Below are 6000 nucleotides of genomic sequence, written 5' to 3' on the forward strand. Positions count from 1 at the left end.
GATGTTGGGCACAGTGAGGTTGCAATGGGCACATTGAGGTTGCAATAGGCACAGTGATGTTGCAATGGGCACAATGATGTTGGGCACAGTGAGGTTGCAATGGGCACAGTGAGGTTGCAATGTGCACAGTGAGGCATGCAAATGGGCACATTGAGGTGTGCAAATGGGCACAGTGAGCTGCAAATGGGCATTGTTGACCCTCTTTTCCACTTACAGTTGCTGCTGCATTCTCACCCTAGGCTTATACTCGAGTCAATACGTTTTCCCAGTTTTTGGTGGTAAAATTAGGTACCTTGGCTTATACTCGGGTCGGCTTATACTTGAGTATATACGATAATCTATTCATCAAATCCTTTTGCGGACAGATTACCATTGTTTATGTATACATTCCTTTATTCTCATCAGTTGTTGGCACAGTGCAGCCTAAAATAAAAATTACAAACCATAAATAATATTCCAGCTATGTCTTGAGGCACCATAAATTGGGAGAGGTTATATTTTTCAAATTTTATTTTGCTGGTTAAAATGTGTTTGTGCAGGAAATAGGAAACCGAGACTATTAAAAAACTAGTAACTGATAATAGTAGATGTGACAATGAGACTACTAAAAGATTAGTAATCGATAGTAGTAGATAAGAAAATTAAACTAGTAAGACTTGTAACTAATATAAGTAGATAGGAAACTGAAACTAGTGTGTACAGTAGACACGTGCATTCGTTTTTGTCCAAATGCATTTTCGTCCGAATTTCGAAAGACTCGACATAAAAAATGCTTTATTTGCGTTTTCGTTGCTACAACTGTTCAATATAGATAGAAGATTCGACATGACGCTGACAATAGCAATCTGTGTCTATCGAACCTGTGGTCGAATATGCATACCCTTAACTCTATTAGTCCAAGATTATTCTACATAGAGAGGAAAGATTCGACATTATAGAGACAGTGTTGAGGTAGACAATTCGATATGAACGATGAAGATTCGACAAAGCAGCGAAAAACATACATACATCGAATCTGTCATTGAAGGCTTCTGGTGTCTGTTGAAAGTTCTAAGAATATTCGACAAGCAGCTAAACTGTACGACGCTGCAATCGTACATTTCTGGTCAAATGCTCGGTCCATAGGCTATAGTAGAATTTGAATGTTGGTTGACTAGTAATAATAATTTATAAATACAATTATTACTAGTCATACAACATTAAAACTCTTCTATAGCTTGTAGGCGGAACATTCGACCGGAAATGTACAATTGCGGCGTCGTACAGTTTAGCTGCTCCGTCGAATCTTCTTAGACACCATAAGCCTTCAATGACAGATTCGACCTTAATTAATTCAGATTTTTTACTAATGCATTTTTTACGAAACAAAATAAATAAAAACGAATTTCGGGAGTAACTAAATAAATGTATTTTTCCGACGAAATCGAAATTCCGAAACAAAATATTTCAGTGTGCACATGTCTAGTGTACAGTAAAACCTTGGTTTGAGAGCGTCTTGCAAGACAAGCAAAATTTTTTATAAATTTTGACTTGATATACAAGCAATGTCTTGATATAAGAGTAGTGTCATGTCACAACCGAGTATAAAAGAGAAGAGAGGCACCTCTAAGTGTAGTAATACGGTTACATTTAATGAAGGTACAACATTTAGAAACTCACATGGTTGATGATTAAAACAGGCACATTTAAGTATGCAGGCATCCAGGGTAAAGCTGTCCACATAGACCATTCTCCTCACCGCCATTGACGTTGTCCCTTCCACGAGCGGTTCAAGCCTTGCTTTAAGATTGCTCTACTGGAGGGTAGTCTTCCCGGTCATAATTGCAGACTGACAGCAGTGAGAGTCGGCTGTGTGGAGGACGGTCTATGTGGATCGCTTTACCCTGGATACCTGCATACTTAGGTGTGCCTCTTTTAATCATCAACCATGTGAGTTGCTAAATGTTGTATCTCCATTAAATGTAACCATATTGCTACACTTAGAGGCGCCTCTCTTCTCTTTTATACTCTGTAGCTCCTGCTGGCTTTTGGTTCTAATCCCCTTGTGGAGGCTTGTATTTGTGGATGGGTATTTTATGGTTACACAATTTATTACATTGCTATAATCTCTTTATATGGACTATAAACTGAAAGACCTATGAATAAATGGTTGTGGAACGAATCATTTGAGTTTCCGTTATTTCTTATGGAAAAATTTGCTTTGGATTACAAGTATGCATCCGGAATGAATTATGCTCGCAATCCAAGGTTTAACTGTATAGTAATGGCCAAAAATATTGGCACCCCTGCATTTGTCAGATAATGCACCACTTTGCCCAGAAAATGTTGGACTTACAAATGTTTAGACATTCTCATGTTTTTTCCTTATGTTTGTATTGGTATGACACAAAAAAGTGGAGACACAAAAAGACAAATCTGACACATATCACACAAAACTCCAAAAATGGACTGGACAAAATTATTGGCACCTTCTTAAAATTGTAAAGAAATAATTGCATTCCAAATTTATCAACTAACAGGTGCTGACAATGTAGAAATCACACCAGCAACCAATTAAAATGGTGAAAAATGGACTCAACCTTTCTGTTGTGTGTCTCTGTGTGCTACACAGATCATGGAGAAGAGAAAGGGCAGCAAAAAATTGTCTGAGAATTTGAGAACAAAGCATGTGGAAAAGCAATCTCAAGGTTACAAGTCCATCTCCAAAGATCCTAATGTTCTTGTGTCCATTGTGTACAACATTGTCAAGAAGTTTACAGTCCATAGCACTGTAGCTAATCTCCCTGGACGTGAATCAAAGAGAAAAATTGATCAAAGAGTTTGCCAAAACTTACTTGAGAAAGCCAAAATCCTTTCGTGAGAGTGTGCTGTGGACAGATGAAACAAAATTACAGACTTTTTGGTAAAGCCCATTATTCTACTGTTTTCATAAAAAAATAAAAAACAAAATGAGGCCGTTAAATAAAGAATACAACCCCTACAGTCAAACATGGACGAGGATCAATTATATTTTGGAGTTGCTTTGCTGCTTCAGGCACTGGATGGCTTGACTGTGTGTGGCTTTATGAAATCTGAAGACTACCAAAGAATTCTGGGGTGCAATGTAGGGCCCAGTGTCAGAAAGTTGGGTCTCCGTCAGAAGTCATGGGTCTTACAGCAGGACAATGACACAAAGCACACTTCAAAAAGAACCCAGAAATGGTTTAAGACAAAGCGCTGGAGAGTATTGAACCGGCCAGCAGTCCAGATCTAAATCCCATTGAGCACCTGTGGAGAGATCTCAAAACAGCAGTTGGGAAAAGGAACTCTTTCAATCTGCGAGACCCAGAGCAATTGGTCGAAAGAAGAGTGGTCCAGAATTCCAGTAGAGAGGGGTGTGCTACCAAATATTAAATTGAGGGTGCCAATAATTTTGTCCAGTCCATTTTTGGAGTTTTGCATGGAATGTGTCAGATTTAGCTATTTGATTCTCATCTTTTTTGTGTCATACCAATCCAAAAATAAATAAACATGAGAATGCCTAAACATTTGTAATTGCAACAGTTTTCTAGGCAAAGTAGTCAATTATCTGACAGAAATGCAGGGGTGCCAATGTTTTTGGCCGTGGCTGTATATACAGTACAGACCAAAAGTTTGGACACACCTTCTCATTCAAAGAGTTGTCTTTATTTTCATGACTATGAAAATTGTAGATTCACACTGAAGGCATCAAAACTATGAATTAACACATGTGGAATTATACATAACAAAAAAGTGTGAAACAACTGAAAATATATTTCATATTCTAGGTTCTTCAAAGTAGCCACCTTTTGCTTTGATTACTGCTTGGCACACTCTTGGCATTCTCTTGATGAGCTTCAAGAGGTAGTCACCTGATGCAGCACCCCATCACTCTCCTTCTTGGTCAAATAGCCCTTACACAGCCTGGAGGTGTGTTTGGGGTCATTGTCCTGTTGAAAAATAGATGGTCCAACTAAACGCAAACCGGATGGAATAGCATGCCGCTGCAAGATGCTGTGGTAGCCATGCTGGTTCAGTATGCCTTCAATTTTGAATAAATCCCCAACAGTGTCACCAGCAAAGCACCCCCACACCATCACACCTCCTCCTCCATGCTTCACGGTGGGAACCAGGCATGAAGAGTCCATCCGTTCACCTTTTCTGCGTCGCACAAAGACACAGGGGTTGGAACCAAAGATCTCAAGTTTGGACTCATCAGACCAAAGCACAGATTTCCACTGGTCTAATGTCCATTCCTTGTGTTCTTTAGCCCAAACAAGTCTCTTCTGCTTGTTGCCTTTCTTTAGTAGTGGTTTCCTAGCAGATATTCTACCATGAAGGCCTGATTCACACAGTCTCCCCTTACCAGTTCTAGAGATGTGTCTGCTGCAAAAGGTGGCTACTTTGAAGAACCTAGAATATGAAATATATTTTCAGTTGTTTCACACTTTTTTGTTATGTATAATTCCACATGTGTTAATTCATAGTTTTGATGCCTTCAGTGTGAATCTACAATTTTCATAGTCATGAAAATAAAGAAAACTCTTTGAATGAGAAGGTGTGTCCAAACTTTTGGTCTGTACTGTATATCTGTCTCTGTCTGTTATTTTACATGCCCTATACCAAATAATTAAGTATGTCGTACAGTGTATGTATGTAGTGGTCATCTTGCTGTATATTAGTAGGTGAACCTTTTTATTGTAATAGAGTTTATATGAAGCTCCTGTTATTTTATTTAACTCTGTTTCTACTGTTCTGGGATTCTATAGGTAGTTTTAGCTTAGGGCCAATAACCAGCATAAGCTAGAACCACGTTAGGCATCCATCTGCCACTTCTGGTAGAGGTCCATTGACATTACAGATTAGAAACTACTGGCGACTAAGATGCAGAGTAGATGAGCTGACTTAAATTCCAGTGCCACACCATGGTTTCAGCTGGTGAGAATTGGCATTCCAGGCATTCCAGGCCACTGCTCTCATCCTCAGGTCTCTCACACAAAGAAGAACACCGCATTGTGATTATCCTCAGGGGCCCCTGCAAATTAACTTTACTACAACATTCGTCTGGATATTTTATTATTAATCTTTTCTTATATAAAGCTTATAATATTTTGTATGCTAGTGTACTTCTATATACTTATGGTTAATGTTATATACTGATTCCAGTATAGTTTCTCTGCTCCCAAATACTACTTTTTTTTTTTAACAATTACTTTAATTAGATTACTGGTTAATTTTCCAGGAAGGTAAACCTCTCTGTTCACAGAGGCCCTGTCCTGAGTGGAGGCACTGCCAACTTTATTATCAAACCCACTTTTCCACTTATCCAAGGTTCTGGTTCTCATTTTTACCTACAGGTTTAGTGCAATATTCTGCCTGGGGAGGGACATTTTTCACTCCCAACCCAAAAGAGGGCAACAGTGCCAAATGACAAATTGTGTCCTACAATAAATATTCAGGGAACTGAACAATCAAATTCAGCCAGTCATGTGGTAGAATACTATAAATCATAACTACAAATACACATTACTAAAATGCTATTAGTTTAATACTCTGATGACAAATTCTAGCCATATGACTATTAATTGGCAGATTATAAATATTACAATATAAATGTCTTGATACCTTTCAGCTCTCCAGTAAAGCACATAATATACAATTTAATATATCTGAGTCTTTGCAACTCAAAATAATTGTGTCTCAGTAGTGAAGGTAGACTGTTAACAGGTTGCTATCTTTAATAATTACACAAACTTCCTGCTGCAACTCCTCCCACTACCTCCAAAAGCTCTTGAAGTAGAAATGCAATAGCATTTTTTTTAAATGTCAATACACAGAACTTAAAGAGGTTTTATACTCTGGAAAAAAAAACCTGTAAGACAAAGGTTTAATGAGCTAGTATGCATTGCATACTAGCTTATTAAGTAAAACGTACCTTAAAGCAAAGCTGTTGCAGCAGGGCCTGTACACCACTGACACAGCTGGCTTCTTACCCAGAGT

Source organism: Rana temporaria, chromosome 5, assembly GCF_905171775.1.
Source record: "Rana temporaria chromosome 5, aRanTem1.1, whole genome shotgun sequence".
Taxonomy (NCBI): Eukaryota; Metazoa; Chordata; class Amphibia; order Anura; family Ranidae; genus Rana; species Rana temporaria.